Source organism: Rattus norvegicus, chromosome 7 (assembly GCF_036323735.1).
Source record: "Rattus norvegicus strain BN/NHsdMcwi chromosome 7, GRCr8, whole genome shotgun sequence".
Lineage (NCBI taxonomy): Eukaryota > Metazoa > Chordata > Mammalia > Rodentia > Muridae > Rattus > Rattus norvegicus.
The window spans coordinates 92,453,465-92,480,852 of record NC_086025.1 but is presented as its reverse complement, the minus strand read 5'-3'; the positions used below and the strand labels follow the sequence as shown (position 1 = coordinate 92,480,852).

General features: G+C 47.1%; 1 protein-coding gene and 1 long non-coding RNA gene across 13 annotated transcripts in view; one reads left to right on the top strand and one right to left on the bottom strand.

Annotated features, from left to right (window-relative positions):
* Window positions 1-27,388, top strand: part of Mtss1 (MTSS I-BAR domain containing 1) — a 139,217-nt gene that overhangs the window by 36,592 nt on the left and 75,237 nt on the right. The window lies entirely within an intron of this gene.
* Window positions 16,523-18,958, bottom strand: LOC134479912 (uncharacterized). Its single transcript, XR_010053810.1, has 3 exons — window positions 18,367-18,958; window positions 18,115-18,267; window positions 16,523-16,972 (listed from the first exon to the last, which is right to left on the bottom strand). It is a non-coding gene; the product is annotated as an uncharacterized LOC134479912 (long non-coding RNA).

The window sequence follows — 27,388 nt, the reverse complement described above, 5'->3', positions numbered from 1 at the left end:
GCCATTCCTAACTACCGTTGAGTCACGGGAACATGGAGAGTGACTTCAGTGTCTGTCATACCAAATAAATAGCCCTTGGTCGATTGGACTTTCTAGCGCTAATCCTTTTAAAGTGTTGGTTGTCAGATGAAGAAAGAACTGAGGGTTCAGACTTACACTTAAGATTCCTGTCTAAAATACGGAACTCAAGCCTTTTCCAGGGTGGCCAGCTTCCGTTCCTAGCCAGTCTTCCCTGTGCTGACAGCTTGTGCTCAACACGACTTGGGAGGCTTCATGAACCTTTGCCTGACCCTCACTTTATGCATGTGTGTATATGTACACACATGTGCATGTTTATATACGTGCACCTACCTATGTTTTATAGTAAGTATGGCTGTGGTCTCAATTTACATAAGGTGTGAGTAAAGAGTGCCTCTGTGTAAAATATGTGCAAAAAATCTTGTCCAGGTTGTTGCTATTTATAATAAGAGCTAAAACCCGTGGCCATTAATAAGTAAACAGATTCAAGATAAATCCCGCAGCTCCTAAGCCTTCCTGTCCAAACCATTTAGAGAGAGCAGAGACTGCAGAGTCTGCCATGGCTCCAGGCTCCGAATCATCCTTACAGGCGCATTCTCCTACTGCACTCCTGGATTGGAGGATTCCCCATGTTTCCCGGAGCCATTTTGGCTCGTCAGCATTAAGTCATGTGCCTTTGGCTTAGGACCCACGACTGCTAAAACCAGGCCTGTGGATGGGAAGCTATCTTCTTCTTTTTTCTGTTCTTTACGTTCTGTGAAGTGGTGTCGAATTTGGACAATAGGAGATGATGCTTGACTTTGACCTTATAAATCCTCACTATGACATTATACATAAAGACTAGAACGATCGGAGCTACTTTATTAATGCTTTTGTTTATATATAAGTATACTGAAATGAATCTTACAATTTTTGCGCAGCCGTTTGTGGTTGCTGCGTTCGGAGGTGGTTACATTAATTACGCATTCGATTATTCTGGAAGGCAAGTGCGTATGTTCTGGAAAGCCGTGAACAGCACACTCGCGGCAGTCAGGTGGCAGCCCCTTTACCCTCCCCTCTGCAGCACTGGTCTTGTTCCACCTGTGGCCCTTTATTGTTGATCCTGGGGTGGGAAGTACCAGTTGCCAGAGACACAGTGTTCGTGGTGGTTAACCAATTTGTGTCTGGTTGGTGTTTGCTTTGAACCGTGTGCCCCTGAGATATCTCCTGAGAGAGTAGCGGTCTGTTACTCTGCGTGTCACCTGAGACCTCACCACCAAAGCACGTGACGAGGGCAACCGGGTTTTTGTCTGGTCCTCTTGTGGGCAGCAGCAGTACTGACAGTGGTGAGAAGCAGCATTCGCCCTCACTCCGTCCAGTGCTGTCTCCCGTCTCCCTGGGTGTGTTCATTCAGGTGACCTGTTAGGATGTGTGCCACACTCTCCGACTTTGGTCATTGCAGCCTTGGTGAGCTAAGGACATCAGTCTCTGCTGCAGTGGAGAGGAAGGAGGAAAATCTGCATTTGGAAAGGATGTGTGTATCTTTCTGGGTGACCGACCCGAGCTGTGCAGAGCGGTTATCCGTCTTAGGCAGTATGAAGTAGTTTAGTCAACTGGTGACCTCTTCCCGCTTATAGGGCCCTGAGCTGCTAGGAGCTTGACTCTAAATGGAGACCATTGCCTTGCCTTCTGCCCCACCCTTTCCGTTCCAGTTCACTAACTAGCTTTTCCTCTGAACCACCCCACTCAAAAGCCTTTGTAGCTACTGTTGGTGAAACATTGGTTAATGCTCGTGGGAGAAGATGCTGCTGTAGATCATACAGATGAGGCGAGGTATTTTCTGTGAGGTAGAGCTTTCTTGGAAAAGTCATTAGTCACGGAGGCATTAGCTTGATTTGGTCTGAACCCTGCCCATCTCAGATTAAAAATAACAATTTGGGAGGTAAACTCGACCTTGAAGAGACTTGATGTTGTGCCACCATGTTTTCTCCCATAATGCATAGCTTCCTCATCTTACCCTCCAAAGTTCCAGCTCAAAGAAACATGTCAGTGTGGCAACCACTTATGATGTCATAGTCACTAAACACTTGCAAGCTGGTTTACTGCAGGAGAAAATGGGTTATTGGGAAATAATTCATGAAGTAGATAATGAATATTCAAACGCTCCCCTGCCTCCAGGAACCTGGAGTAAATTCTTCCGGATGCATAGTAAGGAAACTTGACAACTGAGAAGTCTTACTGCACTCAGTTTGTGGGTGTGAGCTTTATTTGTATGGTGTGGGGGAGCCTGCTGTGGTGCTCAGCTGGAGTTCAGTGGGCATTCCTTGACTTTCCCCTTCATACCTCGAGTGCGTGCGTGCAGGGAACAAACTGCAGGTAGTGAGGCTTGGCAGCAGGTTTTTAACCCACTCAGCCATCCCACCAGCCCATCATTTAAAAAAAAATTAAAATACTAGTTCTTAGCACAATGATGTGCACCACATTCATGCCCAGTGCCTGTGGAGGTCAGAAGAGGTCATTGGGGTCCCCTGGAACTGGAGTTAGAGATGCTTGTGTGGGTGCTAGTGGTGGAACCCAAGTCCTCTGCAAGAGCAGCGAGTGCATTTAAACTCGCATCTTTAAACTCGCATCTCCCTGGTCTCCTTTGTTTTGTTTTGTTTTGTTTTGTTTTTTTGGTATTGAACCTAGGACTTTATCATACTCTATTGATCTTTTAATAGAAATTTGATTGTAATGTTCTAATTTTTAATAGTTTGAAGTAAAATTTAATTCAAGAAGGTACATGTTTCTGCACTTCCATTACTGTCCCTCCCATGCCTGTCTGTCTTTCCTTGATCGCTCTCCTCTCCCTCTCCCTCTCCCTCCCCCTTTACCCTTCTCCTTCCCCATCCCTTTTTTCCTGGAGAGATAGGGTCCATGTGGATCCCAGGCTGCCCTCAAATTCACCGTGCTGCCAAGGAGGACCTTAAACGCCTGGTCCCCCCCTCTACCTCCTGAATGCTGGATTTCTGGTGTCTAATCTGCTCCCAGGGATGGAGCCCAGGGCTTTAATGCATGCTGGGCAAGCACTCTATCAGTCAAGCCCTTCAGACCATAGCAGTGCCCAGTGTGCGCTTTTGTTAGGAAAGTGGCCAGTGTTAGCAGTGAGGTCACTTGCCCCAGGCCACAGGCTAAAGAGGAAGAAGTGGAGATTGCCCAGCTCTCGCCTTGTCACTACTGCTCACTAAGTAGTTTGCTTTGCCTGGTTGGTTTCATGGTGACAATGTGCAAGAAGGAAGTGGCGAGGGCTGTGGGTAGACATCTGTCCTCTGTTTTCCATGATTGTGACTTAGGAACCGCCACCCCACCATCACACACACATACACACACACCCCACCATCACACACACATACACACACACCCCATCACACACACACAACACCATGTCTCTCTCTCACAACACTCTCTCTCTCTCTCACACACACTCTGTTTATAAGGAATTCTTGGTCATCTGGTATTACAAAGCAGTTTTTCTGCTTCCTTCTGGATCCTTTTTTTTTTTTAATGGAAGCTATTTTTGTTTTCTTATAGCCTTTTTGGAGGGGAAAAGACAAGTTTTGCTTATCTTTTATTCAGTTATAGTTGACATAAGCTTATTAACAGTAAGAATGGTTTGGCTCTTATGCTTGCATTGCATTGTCTTGGTACAATAACACACACACACACACACACACACACACACACACACACGGAGAGGTGGGAGAGAGAGAGACAGAGACAGAAGAGACAGAAAGACAGACAGAAACAGAGAGACAGAGATTCCCTAATGTTTACACTCACCATGGAACTCTGCATTCTAATAAAAGACAAGGTTCTGGAAATCTGCAGCATTTCCTGCTGTGTGTGCCAAGGCCTAGGGACCTAGGTTACCATGGAAACGAATATCCAGCCGTATTGGAGTGCATTTCACAGTTCAGTACAATGGTGCTTCTCCCTCCTCTTAAAATAAGGGAAGGGGGAAGGTGGAGGTTGCAAAGAAGATGAATAAACCCCAGCACTCGCCTGCTCGCTGGCTCGGCTTTAACACTCCGTTAACACAGTTAACACAGCCCTTTGAGCTACAGTGGAGCAGCTTCCCAAAGGTTAGCCAGGGATACCTCATCTAGTACAAAAACATTGTGGAGGGACCATGGTGATCCCCTCTCCCTCTATTGCGCCCTGACAGAAGGACTGACCCCTGGCATTGACCTGCTGACTCCAGCTGGTTCTGCCCCAGTCTGTGCCAGAAGGGCTTGGTGGCAGACAAAGACTGCGGCCAGCCTGAGCTCCCTGACCCCCACCCCCAGCTGCCCAGAACCGTGCCAGAGCCCCCGCTCTCCGACCAGGATCTCAGCCCTTGATCTGTGATTTCGTCATGTGATCGCCATCTGTGCCCTGGAAAGGCAGATGCTAATTATGAGAGCAGCACTTCGTTCTGATGATACGGTTTAGACCCAGGGGCAGCGTGGGTTCCTTGTACTGTAACTGGAGGGAATGATGGGTTGTGTCAGCAACCCTTGGCCTCCCCGGGGTGGTGGATCCGGGTGGGTTCACGGAGTGGGGGTGGTCTGTGTGGAAGAGGACGGGGAGCCCAGGTTTAGGTGGATGCCTGTTGCTTTGGCATTTGCCTTTCCAGATGAATTTGTATAAAGCAAACTCGGGGTGTCGATGTCTTCCAGAAACAAGTGCCTAGAGCCTTTGCCCATCACAGTGGTCTGCTTTGAGACTTGACCTGCAAGGTTCTTACCCAGCTCGGGTGGTAGGGACCTAATTTGTAGATGAGGAAACTGGCTTGGTGGTGTTCAAAATGACATGGCCACACAGTTGTGAAGCTCTGCAGTTTGGAGTTCTGGGTCTCGGGGGTATTTTGGCTCTATGTTCCTTCCACCCTTGGGATCAGTCACACAGGACTATTTAATTAGAATTTAGATCAGGGGTTCTCAACCTCAGTGCTGTTGACTTCAGGTGAGATCATTCCTTGTGATGAGCTAGCCTGTACCTTGTCTTTCCTTCTGGTTGATAAGTTTAAAAAAGGCCTCTGACCAGTGCCAAGGGCCTCTCAAGAGTAAACAACGCCCCTAGCTGAAAATCACTGAATTGGTTTTTTTTTAAAAACGATTTATTTATTTTATGTATATGAGTAAACTGTAGCTGTCTTCAGACACACCAGAAGAGGGCATCGGATCCCATTACAGATGGTTGTGAGCCACCATGTGGTTGCTGGGAATTGAACTCAGGACCTCTGGACGAGCAGTCAGTGCCCTTAACCATCTCTTGAGCCTCTACACTGCGTCTTTTAAGTGTTGTTATTAGGCAATTTAATGGAAGAAAGGCTATGCCTTTTTCAAAACAATTGCAGACAAGTTGGATCATTGTGCTAGGCCTGCTTTTTTGTTTTGTTTTGTTTTTTTACATTTTATTCATTTGATTTGGGGGAGGGGTATGCCATAGCATGCATGTTTAGTTTAGAGGGCAACTTAAGGGTGCCGCTTCTCTCCTTATATCAAGTGGGTCCTGGGGATCAAACTTGGGTTGTCAGGCCTGGTGGGAGGTGTCTTTACCTGCTGAGCAACCTTGCTGGCCCTTCGAGCAGGGTTTTTAGTTGTGCATAGCTAAGTTGGGATTTTAGACATTTAACAATTCTAAGCCATATTTCGTTGGAGAAACCACTACAGTTAGAATTCCATATCATACAAAAAACAAGCACTTGCTCTAATGAGTAAGGGATTAAGTGAAATGACAGTGGTGACAGGATGAAGAGCACGTGGTGGCTTACATGAGAACAGCCCCCAGGGCTCATGTCTTTGAACACTGGGTCCCCCATTGGTGGAAGTGTTTGGGAAGGATTGGGAGCCTTGTCGGAGAAAGTGTGTCACTGGGGGTTGGCTTTGAGAGTTCAAAAGACTCAAGCCATTCTTAGTGCCCTCTCTGCCTCACGACTGTGGATCAAGGCGTGAGCTCTCAGCTGCTGGTGCCACCACGCCTTTGCTCCGTTGTCACGGACCCTGACCCTTTGAACCGCAAGCCCACTTAAACACTTAGTTTTCTATGTTGCCTTGTCATGGTGTTTTGACACAGCAGATACAGAACACAGACACGTAACTAAGACAGAATGCTTGACGACTAAGGCCGTGGAGCCGCCTTCCTGACACAGCCTGGTTGGCGACTGCTCCAGGCCTCTCCTCTTTCCTCACTAGGTGGCCATGAGTGGGAGTCCATTCTGACACACCTGAGCTTCATTGTTCATGAGAAGACTGTAGGGTGACCATGCCTGCCTATCAAGGTGACCATGGACCTCAGATAAGCTCTTGAATGTGAGAGTGTCATAACTGGTGAAGCTTGAGCAGGTCTAACTATGGAGATTAATGCCTTCCTGTCATAGGACTTCTGTGCGTTTTTCTGATCCCATTCTGCCCTGCCTGCCTCGGCTCTTCAGCTTTCTGTGTGCACAGCAGTTCCCGTTTTATATCTCCCAGCCCCTGACTGACTTGGACATTTGTAAATTCCCCTTGATTCTGTGGGCTAAATTGCTGTTATGTTTATGATCTTTCCAGTTTGTAATATACAGATTATCGTTATCATAAGTAAATATTTACACGCTGTAAATGTGATAACTATCAGGCTAATGGTATTTGTGGTCAGGTCTGGGCCCTACATGGATGTGAGTGAATTTGGAGTTAGTGTTTGTCTCTCTTGAGTACTGACTGTGTTCAGTTCTCTGTCATTTTGTGCTCCAGCTTTCCCCCTAAAGGTCTAGCTGTCTCCTGTCAGCTCCTCTGAAACCTAGGCTTTTCTGTCACATCACTGGTCCTGATGTCCTGGGCTCTGTCACTAGCCCTAAAGCTGCTTCAAGGGGAGAATTTACCTGTTAAACAATAGCAACACAACTATTTTTCTTTCTAAGTGAGGTGAATTGATAGAACCTAAAATTAACCATTTTAAGGCAAACAGCTCAGTAGTACTTAGTAAAGTGCACATGCCCCGGGCATCATGACACTGTGCTCTCTGGGTATCAAGCGTTTCATTATCTTAATAAGACTGAATGCAAGACATGAAGGCTCTGGTAGCCGTGATGTTTCTTTCCACAGCCTCATGAATGTGCTTCACGCTGCAGACTGGTAACCTTCGGGATGTTAAAAGATGAGTTTGGGGACATGTATTTAATCACAGACAAAAGCTCATACCATGAAGCAGGCATTTCCTGCCATTTCCTGAACTTGTAGCCCACTTGTGTTCCATCCATCATTTTACCCCTGGTTCGTGACCTAGTTGCTGGATGAAACTCGATTTCTGAATAAGCACACAGAATTCCAGGTTTCACTATGATATTTCCATCTTTCCTTTATGACGAGCAAATGAAGTGGGTTTTGGTTTTACATTTCTTCTCGATGCTCATTTGGAGACCCCGTCCTGGGGGTATTGTCATTAGGGAAACTTCTTTCAAGTATTTCACTAGAGTTTATTTAATTTAAGAGTTTTCTAATTTTATTTCTAAAGCTCCATAGGAATGACTCTGAAACCAAAGAGTATTTTTTAAAAATTATCATTATTTTATTCTTTGTGCATGGGTGTTTTGCCTGTATGTGATCCACATGTGTGACTAGTTCATGAGCCACCATATGGGTGCTGGGAATCGAATCTGGGTCCTCTGGAAGAACAGCCAGTACCCAGTGTTCTTAACTGCCGAGCCATCTCTTTAACCTCATTTATTTTGTTTTAATTAAAACAAAGCCCAGTTTTATCCACATGAATATTTTGCTTGCTTGCGTCCATGCCCCATGGGTCACCTGATGCCTGTAGGGGTCAGGAGAGACAGTCGGGTCCTCTGGATCTGGAATTGCAAATGAGAGCCATTATGTGGGTAGTGGGAATTGAACCTGGGTACTCTGGAAGAGCATTCAGTGCTCTTATCCACTTAACCATCTCTCTGACCTCTGGAATCTTGTGGTAGTTTATCTTTAGTATCTTTAGCCAGTAGATCGCTGCCACTCTGCTCCTGACTAGCACACTTGGGCATAAAGAACCGAGTCTTTGAGGCACTGTAGTGGTGGGCACACATGTCCTGTAGGATGGGAGTTTTCGGTTAGTGTTTATCTCATGGGAAGACTGAAAAGTCCAGCGTTTTATTTTTCAGAAATTAATGTTTCTAGGCCTGTTTCATTCTTGAAGCATGACTGCATTGTTCATCTAATTTTTTTTTTTGTCTTTTTTGTCTTCCTCACAGCTGACAAGATGTTGTTCTTTTCCTCTGCTCTATAATTTATAAAATTGTATTGCAGTTGGCTTGAGGAGAATTTACTTAAGCATAGTTGAGCCTTTAAGTTTTCCTTCTGGCATGGACAAAAGCATCATTAATTATGAATATGAATTCCTTTTGGAAGTGACAAGATTGAACATTTCCTCCTGCCAGCAACCAGCTGTCTCATTCTGATGCTCAACAAAGGCGGTTTAGAGATTATTTTTCATGGCCGTGGCATCACATACTAAAAAAAAAAAAAAGATGCTAAAGAAAATGCAGATAGTTTAATCGGTTTCTGTAAAGAAAATAAAAGGTTTTGTTCTTTTCTTTTTTTCTGTTTCCATTCATGAGATGCATTTGTGGTCTTCAGCTTTGGTGCCGGCTGCAAACCAGTGTGTGGCTGTGTCCGTCTATCTATTCAGGTGGCCCAGGCTCAAGAATCCCAAGGCCTGGATCACCTTTTGGCTCTCCAGAAACCTTGAGCACCCTCTTTGTTTGGTGATGGGGTGGGAGTAGTGGCAGCCTCCATGACGTGCTGACCACACAGTCTGCCGTTACCACCAGGAGCTGATGTACTGGGCGCAGCTTAAAGAGCTTTGGAGCCTTGACCCAGTGTCTGGGCCCTGAGTGTGTCCACTGGGTGGGCTGTCTGTCTGTCTGTTGGGTAGTTTCTGGTGTTCCTAATTCCCTGCAGGCTTTGCTGACAGAGAAGGCAACCCTGATATGGCACACTGATGTTCTCATCCTGGAAGGCCATGCCGTCCTAGGTGCGTCCTGCCTGTGGGTGACAGCTGGGGCTTGGCAGGCTACAGAGGGACCTGGATTGTTGTATTTCTTTCCTGGGTACCAGAAACCAGCACTGTTGAGCATTCTCCACAGAGTTTGGAACCCAAGGGCTCATATGTATGTGGATGTGTGTGGATATATATATATATATATATATATATATACACACACACACACACACACACACACACACACACACACAATACATACACGCACATGTATGTGTGTATACAGGTTAACTCAAGATAGAGGTCCACAGTCTGGAGTTTTTCACTCACTCCAGGTCACACATCACAGTTTTGTCCTTTGTAGCATTTTGTGGGTGATTTCTGAGTAAGAATGCTCAGTCTGTATGCAGCGTGCTTCGGGCTGTTGGCAGCTGTTGTCTCTGCCTGGATGGGAGTTTAACTTCTTCACTCTTTGCCTTTTGTGGTCAAGTGTATTTATTAAAAATTATTGTCAACTTTGAATTGTGTACTAGTTCCTGTGAGTGGAATGTGTTTGTGTTTAGGAAAGTTCTCCCTCCACCTCCTCTTCCTTTTCCTCTTTCTCCTCCTCCTTTTCCTCCTTTCTCTTTTTCCTGTTCCTCTTCCTCCTCTTCCTCTTTCTCTTCCTCCTCTTCCTCCTCACCCTCTTCTTCTTCCTCCTTTTCTTCCTTTTCTTCTTTTCAAGATACGGTTTCTCTCTGTAGCCCCCGCTGCCCTGGAACTCACTCTTTAGACCAGACTGGCTTAAGCTCACAGAGATCCCCCTGCCTCTGCTTCCCAAGTGCTGGGATTAGTGCATGAGCCACCGCCACCCAATGAGACATTTCTTCTTAAAAGAAAAATTCCATAATGCTAAACACTGGGCTCAAGTCATGTGGAAGTAATACAAAGCCAGACAGTTTACATTGTCCATTCACTCCTTTAGAGAGCGATCAGAGCAGCACAGGGCTGTCTGCAGAAGCTGTGTATCGGGAGAGGAATGGGCCAACATTCCGATAACAACACAAGTTTTCCTTGAAATGCTATTCAAATTCCATTGCCTAGTATACATATCCTGGTGTGTGTGTGTGTGTGTGTGTGTGTGTGTGTGTGTGTATGTGTATACACAATCATATATCGATCATATATGTTCTCTATGGCCACCCAAGTCATTTCCTATACCCCTTACTACACCAGGAACTACTGCATCCGTCCAGCTGTCTGTCCCAAGCTGGCCTTGGCCTTTGCACTGCCTCCAGGGGTTGGGCAGGGCCGGAATGTCCACTGTGGTCTCAGCCCCTCTGTGTTTTCATTTTGTACAATGAGGCTTTGACATAAAAAATTTTTGTGATTGCTTTTAAGCAAAATAAACGGGGTGGGGGTTGTTTATGAGTCCATGTGCCCACCACATCCTCATCTACCTTCCTCAGGCAGTGTATCCTCCACCCCACCTCCTGGCTGAATAGCAGCTCTCAGGGGTCCAGAGACAGCATATGGCTACCCTCCAAGCCGTCTCTTCACTCTGGGTAGATAGGTAGGCAACCCTCCAGAAGGTGAGCCCACAGGTGTGTAAGGGAAAGGAAGGTACCAGAAGACGGACGTCAGGGTTAGAGCCTCACAGGGTACTGTTTGGCTGCAGCCTCGTTGCAAATAGTTTTACTCCTGAGGTGAGAGTTGGACTCTTGCAGTTTCTGAAGCTCCTAAGTTTAGTCTTAGTGTATCTAGAGAGGAGTCTGAACCCTTCAGCTTTGGAGGCTGACCATGCATGATCCTTGTGAATTTTCACACACCAAGAAGTCATCACCACAGACGGTTCTGCTCAGATTCTGTGCATGTCAGTAAGGGTGGGCATTTATGTCACGCCTGAGTTGAGATCAGGCACGACTTCTGCACTACTGGTTAAAGGGTTTGCTCACACAAAGCAATGCTCCATCTAAGGGTCAGACCCTGTGGTGGCAGAGCCATGAGTTAGCATTGGCTGTGGACCACAGAGTCTTCTATGGACAAGGCAGTCAGGAGAGGTCAAAACTTTGAATACCCAAAGGATTCTTAAAGTCAGGTCCTAGTGCAGCATTTGCAGATACTTTGCGTTGAGGTAGGTCTGTGGGGCTCTGAGGCCACCACCACCTCAGATTCTCAATTAGATACTGGTGGATTTAGGGGTAAAGAAAGTAAGAGGGGACAGGGTGTTATTAATAGCATAAGGATGTGTGTAAATGTGTGTGAATGTGTGAGTAGCATAGAATGCGTGTGATATCTGTGTTTTTGGCCATCTTGCCTGAAAGTGCCGTGGTGGTCGTAGCATGGGGGCTCATGAGGGAATTAGTGTATTGGGGTTGTTTGGGAAAGATATTTTTAGTTCTATTCTTTTAGGATGGAAGGCTTGGAGAGGTTAGGTTCTATAACTAAAAAGCAGAGCTAAGCTTCTAGTCTGGAACCATTCCTGAGAGAACGAGACTTTCTTATTATAAAAACGTGGATCAAAGATGGACCAGTTAAGATCCTGGTGTGAGGGCTGGAGAGATGGCTCAGTGGTTAAGAGCACCCGACTGCTCTTCCAGAGGTCATGAGTTCAATTCCCAGCAACCACATGGTGGCTCACAACCATCTAAATAAATCTTAAAAAAAAAAAAAAAAAGATCCTGGTGTGAGGGATGCCTGGTCCCAGTGTCTCACATCCACGCCAAAGCTGTTAGAGTTTGGAAGCTTACAGGGTTCAAACCCTTGGTGGGACAAGATACATTTTGTGCGTTATCTTTGGCAATGTGTCCTGTACTGAACACCAGGTGTTGAGAGGATACCTACTGACCAAGTTGCACAGGTCAGTAATCTTTTAACTTTTAGCTTTAAGCATCCCCCCTCCCTCGCCTGTCTTCAAACTGGCCCTCCAGGAAGATGCAATTAAATGGGTCTCTGAACACTCGTGGGATTCGCGTAACAGAACGCTGCTCTTGGTCTCTGCTGCGTTCTTACTGTTTTGCCCTTGCTTGGTTCTCGTTTGGTTCCCTCAGACTTCTACATTTCCCTCCCTTATTAACAAGAGGAACTCTATCTTGAAACTTAAGTGCCAGCAATTTAGAGCAGTGCTCCATAAACCCTAGAAAACCAGCTTGCCGCTTGCCCATAAGCTGAGAGAGGTTTTCAGGTTGTTGGGATGAGAACGGTGATACTCCGAGACAGACTAAAATGACATGGAATTTACAGAATTTAAGTTGAAATGTGTGCCCATTTCTGGGAAATGCACCTGACTGGTTGGCCCGGGGCTTGTCTGTGGTCACCATTGTACCCTGATGGAGCTGAGTTGTTCAGGTAGAGATTAAATGGCCATTTCTGGAAAAATTCTGGTTTCATTTACCTTGGAAGGGTAGGGGTGGGCTCAGAGATAGAAAAGAAGACATTTATTTCCCTTTGTTCAGTAAATTGAAATGTTTGCAATGAAACTGTCTTTAAGCACCGCCCCCTCCATTGTTTATTCTTAAAGTGAGGACCTTTGATTGGAGAAAACAAAAGAACAAAATCAACGGCAGATGTTCACAGTGATGTTAAGGGAGAAGACTTCCATGTTGTCCTTACAACTGTGACCATCTCTCTCCCTTCCCCCATCACACCCCTAGTGCCTTTACAGTTTTCAGTGGTCCTTTTGCCTTTACACCCCATAGGGAGGAACAGTATGAGAATGTTCATCTGCCCTACTCTATTATGTGTACGGTGAGGAATATTTGAAGTGACATGTGGCGGCCTGGTTCTTTAATCAGCGTGTGTTTGGCACTGTGCTGGCTGCCACCCAGGGGCTGAATCCCCAAAGGCTTGTTTCCCAGAGTGAGGCTGCATTTTGCCCCCTCGATACACCCGTTGTGATTTAATTCTCTTTATACCAAACCTGGAACCCAGAAACCCAGACTTTAGATGGGAAGAGGGTCTGAGGGAAGTGGGACATTTTTCAGGATGACGTAAGCCTCTCCACATGGAGAGAGGATTGGTTCGTTTTCTTTGTCTGATGAGGAATGGTCTTGGAAGCCGAACACTGAGGATATTAGTGATAATATCAGCCTTCCCCATCGACGGGGTTTGATATCAGGCACATTGTTCTTCAAACATTTACCAGGATGCTGAGGGTTGTAGCAAAGGTTCACCGGGTTTCTACATACGGGGCTTTGAGGCGAGTATCGTCTCTGGGTGGTTGTGGGACGACAGCTTTGATACAAGGGCAGCCAGGGTGTTCTGAGGTCACCTAATTAGACAGCAGTAAAGGAAAGTGTCTGAGTGGAAGACCATGGCCCGCCCTCTCCTGGTCCTTTCCTCCCCATCTCTGCATTCCTGTAGTGTCATTTTGATTTTTAATTGAGCCTTTCATGCCACCTTTGTGTCTCCCATGCGTATCTAGAATAACATCCAGCTGCATACAAGCCCCGCCACACGTTCTCAGTTATGAGTAAGTTTTAAAAGTCTAATAATTGGCAGTCACCTTCTCATTCCTTTGTGTCTGACTCTGCCATGGAAATTCTGGGAATTCTTGGCCATTTTTCTTATAGAAAGGTTGGAACCTGATAGGTTAATGAGGAAGGCAGCACACCCCAAATACAGCCATGGCAGCAGGGTTCACATACGTGCTAGAGTGGACGTAAGAGTACTTTAAATGCTAGCAGCCCGCCACGTGAGCTGTGCTGTGCATACAGAAGATGGAAGCCAGCCACGCTGCTTCCGTTGACTGACTGCAGGAGCCGATCGTGATATCTAGTTAATAGAATATTACCCGAGCTTAAAAAGAACGAAGTGCTGGTACGCACTGCAGTTTAGATGACTCTGAAAAGCCCCTTAAATTCAGATGCCCTTGTCATACAGTTCCCCTCGTGTGAACCGGTCTAAATAGGTGGACAGAGAGCCAGGAAGATTCATGGTTGCTGGGGTCTGGGGAGGGCAAATTGAAGAGTCACTGCAAAGTGAGCCTGGGGCTCTCTCGAGCCAGTGAGGTGTTTTGGAGTTCATTAGCGGCGATTCTTGAGCACTATCCCAAGAACCCTAAGAGGTAGTGACCTAATTAAACTATTCTACTTCTTGCAGTTGACCCCAGTGACCCCACACACTGCACTTGTCTGTCTTTGACATAGCTGTTCTCCATCCCTCGGATGGAAAGAGAACCAAACTCAGTCTTACACACCAGGGCCTGCAACAGGGCTCAAGGGTGATAGACTTTGCCCCAGGCGCGCCTGTGACGAAGTGGAAGTCTGGCCTGGTTCTTGGGCTACCATTGTGAATTCATTCATTCCTCCCTCATGCTTCCTGGTGACACATCTGGTAGACTGGTGGAGAATCGGGGTCTTCTGTAAGCCTCACACCTTCCCCTCAGAGGAGGGCAAAGCATTTGAATCCTGTTACCCTCTGATGGTTGAGGGCTCGCTCGCTTTGAGTCTTACCAGAAGTGTGTCTTCGTAGCTTGGCTATTGTCCCAGCTCTGTGACTTGCTTCTCTCTTTGGGGATTGGAAGCAAGAGGGATCGGAATCTAACCTCCTAGGATGGTTGGGAGTTTTTAATAAGACTGACAAGTGCCTGGCAGAGGGTTAGTACACATACATATAGTCAGTCCTGTGGCTGTCCCTTGCTCCTTTGGGTTCTTGGAGTTCTTGGAAAGATAGTGGGAGGGAACCCTGTGCCCCAGAGTGACCTGTGGTACAGGAGTCTACCTCACTCTGCTCAAACCCTCAGCCTTTGTCTCTTCCACTCTGCTGAGGAAGAGTGTTAGGAGGGGAAGAGAGGTCATGGTTAGGTGGAGCTGATCACAGCAGAAAGGCTTCCTGGCGTTGGCTGCAGCTTCCCCAGTGCCATTGTCTGGGTAGGCCTGGTGGTTGCTTCCATGAAATGTGATACTTGTCAAATACCCTTAGGTTTGGGAAAGACAAGAAATAAAAGAAACGGTGCCTTCCCACCCCACCCTGGTGCCAGGGCCCCAGCTTCAGGATGCCCTAACACCAGGCGGGACAAATGAGTGGCTTCCAGTCTGGGTCTCCCTCCCCTGTGGTGACATGAATTGATGGGGCCCGCCTGTCTGCTTCAGCAAGCAGGATGAAGTCATAGTGCCTGAAATAGCTCTGGAACGAGCGCAGTCCCCTCTCCCTCACCCCTTGGGGACTTTCACACAGGAGTTTGGAATCCTGGCCTGGGTTTCCTTGGTGGGCCCACATCTGGGTTGTGCGTGCGTGTGCCCAGTCTCCTTCATGCCCCGCCTTCTGAGAATGATTCCTTTCAAGGAGGGTCTCTTCGGATGCACCTTGTGTGGTGTCTTGTCATTTCATTGTGTGTAGTTTTCCTGCTCTTGTCTCTTCCACACTGTCCTTATGTGGATAGAATGAGCAAAAACTTCCTTCCCCAGCTTGAGGTAACCCCGAAGAAGTCTTCGCCTGCTTGGCACAGAGCCGAGTGCTTCAGTTCTGTTCTCGGGGCTTAGCTAACTAGGAAAGGAAGTAGGAGCCAGCCCTGGTCTCTCCTGACAGGAAGCAGAGGACAGCGTTCTTCCACCATGCCTTTCTTCCTGCTTTGTACTTCTGGGTGGATGAAGGACGTATGGATGTCCCTTACCGTGGTTATGGCCTTGTATTCCTTAGAGACTGGGGCTGTCCTTTGATTTTACTTCATACTCGATGCAAGAAGAGGACCCCCCTGCCCCCCATTTTATAATGCCTTTGGAGAGACTTGCAATGCGTGTATTCCAAATGACTCTCTAGAGATTGCAGCTTCGCTGTCTCCCTTCAAACTTCTACAGAGTTACAGCCTCCTGTGCCAGGAAGCACGCAAACTTAGTGTGTTGTTACACTGGTTGGGACTTGCCTTGTCCACCATTGGGAAACCTTGTATGCTTGTTTTATTTTACAAGGGAAATGAACATTAGACGGGCAATGAGTCAATTGCCCTACTAGACCTGTTCTCTGGCTTCACTGTCTCATGTGTAATGTTTAAAAAGGACTCAGAGCGAGCCCCTGGTAAATCCTGGGTGCTATGCATGTGGTGTTGACCGTGAAGCCCGCCTCTCAAGGGGTCTCCTCAAAGCACATAAACTTGTTGTTCATACAGTCATTTGTACTTTAATTACTAGCTGCTGTGGACTTGTGAAACTCCAGTTAGAAATCTGACCATTGCCTGCAAGCTCGCAGGGTCTAATTTCCCGTTCATTCCAGAACCAATGTGCTTGCTGTTCCCTGCTGGAAGTCTTGTTCTCCAGACTTGGAGAACCCTTCTCCAACAGTCCCAGCCAGGGCACCCCTGTCCTCATCCCTCTGCACCCTGGTTCCCTTCTCTTTCTTTGTTCTGCCTATCCCACTTTATTTTCATGGCTTCTTCCTCCCATGTCCCTCCCTGCAGCCTGGAAGCTCCAGGAGGGCAGACTTGTATTATTATTTATCTTCGTGGTAACTGTTGCTCTGTAAATAATCACTGAGTGAATTAATGAATCAACACAGATTTTAAATTAGTATATTAGTTAGTTTTCTATTGCTGTGATGAAATACCAGGACCGAAAGCAACTTAAATAAGAATGTTTATTTTGACTTAAGATTCCCAAGGGATGAGAGAACATCACAGCGGAGAGGCATGGCAGCAGAAGTAGCTTAGTAGCAGGAGCAGGAAGCTGAGCCCACCATTTTTCAATGAGCACAGAAAGCAGAAGACAGAAGTGCAGTGGGACTATATACTCTCTAGCGATGTACTTCCTCCCGCAGGGTCGCTACCTCCTAAAGGCTCCATAATATCCTCAAACAACGCCACCAGCTGGGATCAACTGTCTAAATAACTGAGCCCTTGGAGGACATTTCTTATTTAAACCACCATAATTAGTGAATTTAAACACAGCCTGTGCCTGCAGAAGTATCCTTCTGCAAGTGCCTGGAGCAAGATGCTGGTACCGGCTTCCTTTATAGAGTGAAGGGATTTCCTTGTGTCACAGCCATTTTTCTCCCCGTGACCAGCTCTGAAGCCCTGAAGAGTAAACATTAACTTTGTTTAGCCACACTGAGTCAGGAGATTTTAGCTCGAGATCTAGGAAGGTCACTGCTGGCTTTGTGTCTATTGAGTTTGCTGAGTCTTACTGGAAACCCACTAAATAGCACATTGTAAAACGAGTAAAAACAAGACGAAATTACCTGGACTGTTTTCCCGAGCCTGCTCTTAAGAATGTGCATTTCCGGTTTGGTCCAGGCTGATGGACCTCTCTGTTTGTGCAAACATTAGGAGCCCAACTCGTCTTATTTACCCCTTGCTTGGCACCTACACAGTTTCTCAGGCTGTGCTTTCTACTAATTGTTTGTTTAATTAGAAAATGAGTAAGTATTTATAGAGAAAGTAGAACCCAAAGCTGTGGGGATGAAACCTTCTCTAATTGTGCAATCAGGATCTGCGGAGGACTGCACTTTTCGTGTGTGTGTGTGTGTGTGTGTGTGTGTGTGTGTGTGTGTGTGTGTGGGCGGCAGGCCTTATTTTCCTGCTGCTGTTTACGGAGAGCCCCCCTCCCCCCAACTAACATTTCAAGCAGAACAAAAGGAAATCCAGTGGCGGGAAACTTCCTTGGCAACAAGGGTTGCAAAGCCAGACACAGTTAAATTATCCATCTAAATCGGGAGATCTGCATTCATTCATCATTAGATGTGTGGGAAAGGGCCTGTGTGTCACAAACGGGGTCTCTTTCATGTCTCAGGAATGGAGTGAGTCAAAGCTTGATAGATAAGCTTGTGGAATTTGCTTGTGTTGGGTGGGGTCCTGCGGGGAGAGCTAAGAATGGAGCAGGGGGTTCTTTTGCCCTGGCTTTGGCTGGTGACTAGATACACCGAGACTGCCACCTTAGCATGCTCTCTTACACTTTCTTGTCTGTTTTCTGGTCACATCCAGTGGTATTGATTTTTCCATTCTCTTATCATCAAGCCAGGCTTGCTGTTAGACAGTGTCGGGATGTATGTGATGTTAATCCTATGGGTTTGTTTGCCATTTTGAAACAAAATGGCCACTTAGTATGTTCTTAGCTGCCTATGGTTATGAGGGAAAACCCATTTGTAGACCCACCGCAGGGGTGTGAAAGAGAAAGGGCAGTTTGAAAACAGAGACAAGAGGGGCAGTTCCTACAGTACCTGAGCTAAGCATGGAGGGCCAGCCTTCTGTCTTTGGATCACGTTGATCTGATAGCACCCTGCTTCCAGCATCAACCTTCATGAGCCATTTTCCCTGGCTGTGGACTGGAATAAACATGTCTGACAGGATGGGACACGTGGATTTTTTTGTGCCTGCAAGAGAACAAAGGTGGATAGAAATGCTGCCTTCCCTCTTGGTGGGGACTCACGCGGCTCTTTTCCTGAGGCCCCTCAGACATTGCAGACTCTCACCAGCATCTTGGGTTTGGTCTCTAGCCGTAGAGGTGAATGCCCTGGAGACTTTGAATTCTAGCTTAGTGCTTTGCAGCTGTCAATGTTGCTAATTACTAATTTACTGTTTGAACCATTTTTTTAAGTAGAAAACTAAACCGGCATTAAATCCATTCAGGGGTTGGAGAGGCGGCTCACAGGTTGACTGCTTGCTGGTCTTCCAGAGGACCCACCCACTCAGGGAGCTCACGCTTGTCTGTAGCTCCAGATCCAAGGGATCTAGCCCTTGTCTGCCCTCCTTGGGCACATGCTTACACAGATGCAGATTTGTAAATTCACATCGTTATGCAGCCAACACCAGCAGAACTTTGTCATCTCCCAAATCAAAGCTCAGAAAACAAAAGCTCTCCGTGTCTTTAGCCCGCAAAGAGCTGAGATTTAAACCTGGGATTTTCTGTTCTGTGCTCGTCGTATTTCAGTTCGAGGGGTCACTGTTGTAAATGTTTAAGATGCTTCCTGTAAGTCCACTGGGTCCCCTGCTACTGTCTACAGGAATGCATTTCCTAGATGAGCCAAGGCTTCTCTGTGATCTCTCGCTGAGGCTGGGTTAAGGGTGAACTAGGAGATGTGCCTCACAGTTCATCTGGATCCTCCCTGATGAACTCGCGCACCCCTCCCTGCTGACACTCTTCTGGGCTCTGTGACAACATCTGACCTGTCACCCAACCTGAGTGTTTCTTACCAATTAGCTTCAAGCTGCATCTGGTCTGGTCTTGGTTTCCCTCTGGTCTTTGTTCTTGTTTTAGTCTCTTCCTGGACTTTTCCTTTTGTTTTCCTTTTTAGTGTTCTTATAGAAATGTGTGAGATGTCTCATATATCTCTTCCTTGTCCTCAGAGAACACCAGAATCAACTCACATCTCTGGCTGTCATCCCTCCCTAACCCTCTCTCACAGAGAACCACATGGAGGCTGTACCTTTACCTCAGCCTATAGACTAAATGCAGATTCCATGAGAAGAGGAAGGGAATGAAGGTGTCTCCTTCTTCTCTTCCCAAATTCCAACCTGCTTCTAAAATTTGTTCTTTTCCTTTATTAGATCCAAGAAGACTAGATTTCTGTCCTGGGCTCTGTTGAACTTTCCTTTTCAAGGATCCTTGGGTTCTGCCCTTCCTCCCACCCCTTTCTTTATCTGATCCTCTTGCACTCCATGGTGGCCCCTAACTGGCCTGGACTTCTTTTCTGCAGTTTAGATCTGGCTACCCTATTTCCTTTTTTATTCACCTCTGCCAGATGGGCTTCTTCTGCATTGACCAGCCTCTCTCTCCCTTCTATGTGTCCTGAGCCCCGGGATGGCTGTGTACATTAATCCTGCTTGGCTTTGCTTAGGCCAATTTTTTTTTGGACTTTGTTCTTTTCTTTCTTGCCTTCCATTCCTAGTTTTTTTTTTTTTTTCAGTTTCCTCTTCTCCCAGAATTAATTTTCCTCTGGTTGTACATCTAGTTAGCGTTTGTAATCGGGTTGCATGGAGTCCCAGAGAATGATGCCTTCCATGTGTGATGAACACAGACACATGGCCATTAAACCAGGCATCTGACACCATTGTCATCCATCGTTGTCATCGTCGTCGTCGTCGTCGTCGTCGTCATCATCATCATCGTCGTCATCTCATCGTCCTTATTATTTTAGCTCTAGTGAGGTAGCTGTAGTGCTTGGCCCAGATGATGTGCTGGGAGTTTGCTCCGATGCCTCAAGCTGAGTGGAGGATGTCTACAAATAGGCAGGTTGTTAAAACGCAATGGCAACATAATAGTAGCTTAGTTTGTTGAACATTTACCGTGTGCTACATACTAATGAGCATGTATGTGTGTCATCTCTAAAGCTCCTGGAAGTGGGTCGTTTCATTTGACAGACAGAATAATGGAAGCACACAGAGACACAGCAACGCTCCCTCAGAGCACAGAGCCGGTTTGTGGTGGAGAAGGGCAGACTGTCCCTCGGAGGTCAGTCGGCACAGGCTGCATCTCTACCACCATATTTCATACGGTCAACCTGGTAAAGCTGAAGCCCAGGAGAATGAGGAGGTGAGAGGGAGAGGCAGCAACCACAGGGAGCCACAGGCAGCTTCCTGGAGGAGGATGGAAAACGGAAGCGGCCTAGAATGAGCAACAGGCCAAGGTGTCATGGAGTGACTGAGGTTTGCAGAGAACTATGAACTGATGTCTGTAGAGATGGAAGGGGGGGGGGGAAGGCAAGGTCAGTAAACTGGGGCGGAACAGGGGTAGAATTAGCCACTATACAGGTATTGATTGAGCGGAGAAATCTTTGGAGAATCCCAGCGACAGAAATGTCCCAGACACTCCGGATCTAGATTTGACTCATGAAACTCATGACACTTAAGAGCCAACCTCCCCAGTTGTCACCATTGGCATTAAGGGTTAGTGCTCCTGTCTGTGAAAATACTAGTTTCCTCAAGTCCCCTTTGTTTTATGTGGCACCGAGAAAAATAAAATCCTGTCACCTAAATCATGATGTGTCTCAGACATGTGTGAAACGGGTTGGCTGGACTTAATTCTAGGATGGGTGAAGGCTTTGTAGGGTTCTTGAGAGGGTAGTGTGCAACACTAGGCTTGTGGGACTGGGCAGCCTCTCAGTACTGTCTGTGGAGGGAGGCATTTACTTAGGGAGGGAAGCAGGCCTTGGACTCAGTGACTAATGGCTTTAACGTGGAAAGAATTCTCGCAGCAGATTCTACGGATTTCAGATGGGTCTCCTGACAAGCCGAGGTCTGGGTTGCCTCAGGGGTTGTGAGCCTGTTCCAGTCAGAACACAGCCCAGTGGTCATATGCCTTTTCCAAACCTGAGGGGAAATGAAGGGCCCTGTTGTAGCATGTAGCCTCTAATCCTGTGTATCCCTCAATCCTGATTTATGTATTCCCAACGATTAGAGAAAGGGTTGGCAATCTTAAATGGCTGGGTTCAGACGAGACTGTCCGGGTACCGCCAAATTAAAGGGCAGCAGAGAGCTGCTTGGAGAACCCAGCCTCTGGCATTTGTGGTAGAGAGGCCTTTATCTAGAGGCAGGCCTTGCTGGAAGAAGGTGGACACGCCTGTGTCTCAGGCAACCTTAATTAGGGCCAGCGACTTGGTGGCCCCCATGATGACGGGTTGAGCCTGTGCCTGTGGCTTTAAGTCCTAAAACCACTCCTGGGAAAAACCCAGCAAGGCCCTGGGTGACACCAGGGACTCTAGGGGCAGTGGCCCCACAGGTGTTGCACTCTGCTTTCCGGTTCAGCTGGAGTCTCCTGAGGGCCCCACACTGAAGTGTGCAGTCCTCTCCCACCCTGCCGGCTCCTGGTCGCTTCTTAGCCCTGTTCAGCTGTACTTCTCAGCTGTATGCAGAGGCCTCTGGGGACTTGTATTTTGTGCTGTCATCCAATCGGATACACTAAGTCCGTGTCCCAGCTCTTAAGGCCTCCCAGGCTCCTCCCTCATCCCCCTGTTCCCATGATACCCTGGGTCTGTCTCTGTGTTTGCCAAATTGACTTTCTGAGAGCATCTTTGCCCTTCTTGAGAAGCAATCCCACCTAATACCTGTTGAGCTGTGTGGGTGCCCAGCCATTTATAAGAGTGAACTGAAGGGACAAGGGGGACAGTGTACCCAAAGGAAATATTCCCAAAGCCTTTGTGTGCAGGAGGATGAGAAGCTACAGGTACAGAGGAGCTAAGGAAGGGTAAAGCATTTGTAGCATTTGCTGGGTGAGTGTAGGGAGGCAAGGGGTGGTGTTCTGTATCTATATTTAAATAACCAGGAGCCTGAGGCAGGAGGACTGCTTTAAGACATTCAAGGCCAACCAGGGCTATATAGTGAACACCAGGTCAGCCAGGTCTCCAGCAGACAGAGGGTTTATGGGGAGAAAGTGAGGTTCCTACCTCAACCTTGATGGTAGCATGGTCTAAGTAGGTGGCTGATTCTGGGTTGATGGTGTAAGAATGTCATGGGGTTCCTAACTCATTGCCTGAGTTCCCCATGTGTCTCTCAGAAGCACAGAGAGGAGAGACTTGGAAGGACTTATCGAGCCTAGGGCCATAGGGTTTCCCTCTGCCCCAGAGCATTTGTGGCTTTGACTTTACTTGTAGGTCTTTGCCAAGGCCTAGGTGGAACACAGGACTGGAAGCTATGGATGTTGTCAGTGAGGTTAAGCAGGCAACTGGAGTAGAAGCTTACCTCATGCTAACCTGCAAGGAGAGGCTTTCTGGCCTCTCTGAGTGGATCTTTTTCTAAAGAGACATTTGTGCAGACTTTGCACACACTGGGAGCGTGGGCTGCCTGTTTTGTGTCAGAGGCAACGTATCCCTGCGTGGGGGGGGTTGGTGAGGGGGTGTCCTGGGTTTTGACTTCTTCATGTCATTGTGTAGCTGCAGGGGAGCAGCCAGCCCTTGGCTTCTTAATTGACATGGACTAGAAGTGGCTGGCGGTTACACATCTTGGTCACTCAGACCTTTAGAAATTGCCTGAGCATTTGATCTATCTGCACTCTCCTTATTGGAGAGTACTGTTCAGTTTAGGAAAGCTGAGGTGGAAGGGAATATGGACGCCGGGGGATGAAAAGCATACCTGTCTTATCATCATCCGTCCGTCTGTGTCCCATTCTCTTAGCCCAGTATTTAAACATACAGTAACATTAATGTGCGGTGTGGGGCAGTGGTTCTGAAGTGTGACAGCACATGTTTAAATAAGGTAGGTATGTATACATCATTATACAGGTGGACCTCATCCCCTTTCCCAGAGTCAACATGGCTTGCAAACGTAGCCCCCTGGAATACTACAATAGCCCGAAGAAACCATATGTGGGTCCGTCACCCTACCTGTCCCTTGACTTTTCCACTCAGAAGGAGACTGTAGATAGGCCCAGGAGGGAGCCTTCTCCTTTCTGCCTATTTAATAGGAGAAGAAATTTAATAGACGAAAATGGAGGTGTCCTCCGTTTTCTCGTTATGAGTAAAAGCTTAGCCCATTCATTCAGCCAGTATTTCTTGAGCACCTACTGTATGCTGACACAGTCATAAAGATGAATGAACAGGGCTTCCACTTACAGATTACGAAGTCTAAAAGTAGGGTCAGAGGCCAGCAGGGTGTGTGTAGCAAAGCTCACTGGGTTCAGATACATGTTAAGTAGAGCGTGACCAGCTCACCACTGCGTAGGCTATGGTGGGTTTGACAAGCAAGGAAACCCTTTATTAGTCTCTGTTGACTCTGCTTCTTTCAAAGGGTTATGGGTAGGGGCCATTTGGATGAGGAATATAGCCTAGCTGTCTCTCATTGAGGCCAGGACAGGGTGTGTGTGTGTGTGTGTGTGTGTGTGTGTGTGTGTGTGTGTGTAGATCTGTGGTTCTATTTGCTGTGTCTACCCTGGCTTTGTGAGGACCCCACCTCTTCACATTCTTGCCCATCCAGTTCCTAGTCATGGTTTCCTTCCAAGTTAACTTGTGCCAATGATAGCCTTTGTTTCTAAGAGCCAGTGGGAAACATGGATCATCAAACTTGCCTTTGTCTACATCATTGATTCTCACCCCGTGGTTCATGACCCCCTTGAGGGGGGGGTGTCAAATGACCCTTTTACAGAAATCACAGATGAAGTTTACATTATATATGACTCATAACAGTAGCAAAATTTGTTATGAAGTAGCAGTGGAAATAATTTTATGGTTGGGGTTGCTACAACATACAGCATGAGGAACTGTAGTAAAGGATCGCAGGGTTAGGATGGTTGAAAACCAGTATGGATGCTGGGACTATGGGTTGAGCTGGTGTGGACTGTTCACAAGAATCCACCTGTTTATAGGAAGAAAAAAATCGTGGAAAGAAATGAACTGACATGTAACTTTGCTGGTCTTTCTGCATAGTAGGTTTTATGGCCATTCGTTTCTTGGGTTTCCTACTTTTCCAACTTTAGAAAGAGATAATCTTTTCATTGTCGCTTTTGAGACCTAAATAGGTTGGTAAGTTTCCCTTACTGAACTCCTTAAAGGATGAAAGTTCTCAGAGGTTAACTCTTTAATGGGCAAGCACTTCCTGGTACCCTCTGGCATCTTGCTGCCAGCTGGGTATGGGTTGTACTATTTACTGGATATTCTCTTTGTCTCTGTAGACTGAAAACAGTCTCAGGTCTGGAGGACTGAGGATGATCCAAACATGAAGTGTGCGTGTGTGCATGTGCATGCGTCTTTGTGTGTCTGTCTGTGTATACACTGTGACTTCAGTCAGTGCCTCTCCCCAGTGCTGCTGCTTCAGAGAGGAGACAGCAGCAGAAAGCCCCTGAGTGTATCTGAGAACTCAGCCCATCCCTGGAGCGAGAACCCAGCAGAAAGGAGGGCTGGGAGAGCGGGAGGGAGATCTCTCTGTGAGTGAGTAGAGCCATCCCACGTTCAGAGCTTTAGAACACCCATCTTGTAGGCTTTTGTTGCACATGTTTCACAGAGTTATTGTGGCTGTGTTGATCCCTTCACTAAGCCAGAGACTCAGATTTAGCACAGGATGGGAGGCAAGTGGGAGGAAAAGTTTAACTATAACCCAACAACTTCCTGTTCGGTTAGAGTCGTGGGTGAGTGATCTGTGCTATTGCGGGGGAAGGCTTGGCTGATGTACTGCTTTGATTTTGTTTTTACTCAGTCGGGGGTGGGGGAGACAATGAGTGTGTGTGTGTGTGTGTGTGTGTGTGTGTGTGTGTGTACATACATACGTACATACACATACACATGCTTATCTACATACATACCTTTCTCAATACCCAAATGAATGGACATTGTACAATGTGTCAGCAATTCCCTGTCCCCTCTCTCTTTTGTTAAAATGCTGCCTTTTCTGGGCTCCCATTTCTGTGGCCCATCTGATGCCAAGTCCATCAGATTGTGCGGTGCTGAAACCTAACTCTAGGCTGCACAGGGCGCTGTCCCCACAGCCGAGCTCAGAGCCCGAGGGGGCTTCTGTGCATGTGTGTATTGCCTTGAACCCAAGGGTGTTTTGGGGACAGCTGTATGAGTCCTCTAGCTGCCATGATTTGGGGGCGGTACCTTGGAGTGTATGCAGACAGAGACCTCCCTGCACTCAGGCCCTTTGGATTCCATGGGAAGTGAATCACAAGGTCACTTGAAGGCAGAGGACAGGAAGAGGGATTTTCACGCAGTTGGGTATGCATGTCTTTATTCCTGACCGCTTGTTCTGGGTGGCCTGAAGTTGACTTCGTTGTTTGTCATTCTGATAGCCATTCCTTTCGGTGACATCTTCTGTTACCTAGATTGGAGTAGAGCAGCCCAGGTAGAGAAAGGGGATCTAGGATGGAGGGAGGCTGCAGACAGCAAACCTAACCTAGGCTCATTCCTCCCAAGATTCCTGTGTAATTTAACCGGTAGAGCTGACGTAGTTGAAATAGATGAGCTGCTTGCCCAGCTGTAGCTCGAGGTCTAATCACTTTAGAAATGAGCCAAGTGACTCCCTGTGACTTTCGGTAGCGTTTCTGGAATAAGCCTGTTGCAATCCAAGTCGTTCATTTTATTTAACGGGCGACCCTCCCCGTGCTGTGGCGCAAGGCACATACACATGCACACACACCGTTCACAAGGTGCAAGCCAAGGACGTCGGGAGGAATTGGTGAGGGAATCTTCAATGCTCATACAGAAACTCTGACCTCAACACAGAACACGAACTCTTTATCATCAGGACAGTTCGTACTGTTTACTTTAACCACTATCGATGTTGGAAAGAGCTGTTGTAAACAGGCAGGCAGGCGAGTGTAACTGTGAATTACCCTTTACATCTGGGTCAGGATCTTCAGTCGTGTTGTTCTTGCCAAAGGAATTGTTCACTGGGGTTCCCCTCAGTAGGTTATTAGTGCCGTGCTTATTAACAAAGTTCAAAGTGCCAGGGGCTTGTTCTCAGTCCTTTGAAATAATGCAAAGATGCTGTGTTGGTTTAAGCTGCAGTAATAAGAGAGACCATTTCTCCAACCTTTAGAATCTGCAAGACCAAGAAGAAGCTACCGGGAGGTAGCTGGTGAGGGCCTACTTCCTGATTTGCAGACATTGGCTTTGATGTGTCCTCACACGGTGGAGAGAGATCTTCTTTCTCGTGCCTTTCTTATACAGACTCTAACCTCATATAGAGCTCAGGGACCTAACTCTGAAAGTTAGAATTTCAACTTGTGATGATTAATGATAACTATTACAGACTCAGAATTGGTCAAAGTGTAGAGAGTGTCTGTGGAGTTCCCAGCTACAGGACATCCACGTTGCACACCCCTTCTCCCCAGGGCTCAGGGAACATATTGGAAGAAGGGGTGGAAAGATGGAGGCTGGGGACACCTGGGACAAGTAGTGGTTTCTGATGAGTGTGCGTGGGAGCTGCGACCAGACTGTTACCTGCACTAGAGCAAGCCAGTCAACCTTCCACAAGCCCCTCCCCTAGGGAGGAGCTGCTGATGGTTGATGGTGGCCGTTTCCCTAGGGTGTGCGCTCTGATAGGTTGACCACAGCACAGTGACTATTCCACTCGTGAGTCACTGGGCAGCAGTGACTGGGTGCTGGTTATTTAGCTCTGGGGCCTAGGCGGGGAGTCGGGGAGGGATTGGTGAAGGGGGGTTGAGGAGAATGGTTAATGTGGTTAAAATATGTTGCATGTTTGTTTGTATGACATTCTCAAAGAATAAATCATAGTTTTTTAAAAAGGAAAAATGAACTAGGTGGTGGTGGTGCCCACCTTTAATCCCAGCCCTAGGGAAGGAGAGGCAGGGGGACCCCTATGAGTTTGAGGCCAGCCTGGTCTACACAGGGAGTTGCAGCCAAGTTGTAGCCAAGGCTACACAGAAAGACCCTGTCATGAAAAACCAAAAAGAAAAAAAAAAGCAGAAGAAGAAGAAGAAGAGGAAGAAGAAGAAGAAGAAGAAGAAGAAGAAGAAGAAGAAGAAGAAGAAGAAGAAGAAGAAGAAGAAGAAGAAGAAACGTGATCTCCTAGCCTCATGCCCTATGCAGAGAGTCGCTGTGAACTCAG